A 1,577-nucleotide genomic window follows, 5' to 3' on the forward strand; every position below is an offset into this window, starting at 1 on the left:
CATGAACAGAACTTTAAAAGAAACCTTGACTAAGCTTCATTTAGAAACTGGCGAAAACTGGATAGACCTCCTTCCCTTTGCACTATTAAAGGTATGAAATTCCCCATATAAACAGGGATATACACCTTATGAAATTCTTTTTGGTCGCCCCCCACCCCTATTACCCAGGGTGCCAATGGAGGCTGACCCCCCAAAGCTGCCTGCCCCTATTTTGGGGGAACTTCAAACCCTGCAACAGATTTGTTCACTAATGCTTCCCTTCCAAAGCTGGGGCCACCTGGACCCATCCCTCAACCCGGGGACTTGGTGTACATAAAGAAGCTAACTGCCTCATCCCTCCAGCCCTGCTGGACTGGACCATACCCAGTGATCCTCAGCATGCCCACAGCTGCAAAGGTTGCCGGAAAGGACGCTTGGATACATTGGACTCACATCAAACCAGCACCGAACTCAAACCCCAACGCTGACTGCTGGAGCGTCCAGACCACTGACCGCCCAACTAAGATAAGACTAAAGAGACTTTAACATGCTTTTTAAAGTTCAACCCCTAAGATAGCAATGATTTGCTATAGCTACAACAACAGGGGGGAATGTTAAGGGACGCACCAACCCCTGACCTTAACATATGCATTCTGCTTCTGTACAAGTCGCTTGCTAAAATAAATGGGGAGGGGTTACAGGGCTAACCGCAAAATTAGCTTATGTACCGCTGGCTTGCTTGCATTGGCCAGATTGTGTCAGGTGCAAAAAATTCCCGCCTAGCTAAAAATAAAAGCTGCGAGAGGTTTCAACTCGGGGCTGCGCTTCCCGATTGGCCTGCGTAGCCCTGGCTGCCAGAAATAAACTCTTTTCCTTTTCCTGTCACCTGGTTCTCGTGGGCAAATTTCTTTTACCCGTCGGACGTTGGCCATAACACTACCTTTCTTCCTCACCCCCCCACTGCCACCCCCATGTAAACAGCCCCCACCTCCAGGCCAGAGGAATGACGGACTATGGTTTGAAGCCCTGTGATAGCACATGTGTCCCAGTGGGTGGCTCACAGCTTCAGCAGCCCTGACCTTGCTCTTCCATCAAAGAACTTGGCCCTGTAACCATTGACCATCTGGCCATGAGCCACAGATTCTATTAATATAATTGAGATTAGGGAACAGCAGGAGCCAATGTCTCCTTTGATTAGGCCCAGAGTGGTCTGAACTCAGCGCTCAACCCAGAGGCCTCCGATGGCCCTAGATAATGTGCAGAGCTGTGCTGTGGCTCCCATCTGGATGAAAGGTCTCAGAATTGACAGAGGCAACTAAAGACCTTTGGACGTCACGACTGCACAGATGGCCCCATGCCTTCCTAGCAAATCTGAACTCTCCCAGCCCACTGTTTTCCATTTATGAGCCCATGAATGGGATGAATCAGTACCGCAGTCACTGTAAAAATAATTACGGTGGGAACCTTTGTACTTATCAACGCCATCCTTCCTAGGACCTCAAGGAGGAGGGTAGAGCTCAGGCCACTTCCCCCGGCTGGTACATTTATCTTCCTTGACAGTCAGCTTCTGATTAAATGCAACTCTTTTGAGATGTTCC

Source organism: Galeopterus variegatus, unplaced genomic scaffold, assembly GCF_000696425.1.
Source record: "Galeopterus variegatus unplaced genomic scaffold, G_variegatus-3.0.2 Scaffold2499, whole genome shotgun sequence".
NCBI classification, from domain to species: Eukaryota; Metazoa; Chordata; class Mammalia; order Dermoptera; family Cynocephalidae; genus Galeopterus; species Galeopterus variegatus.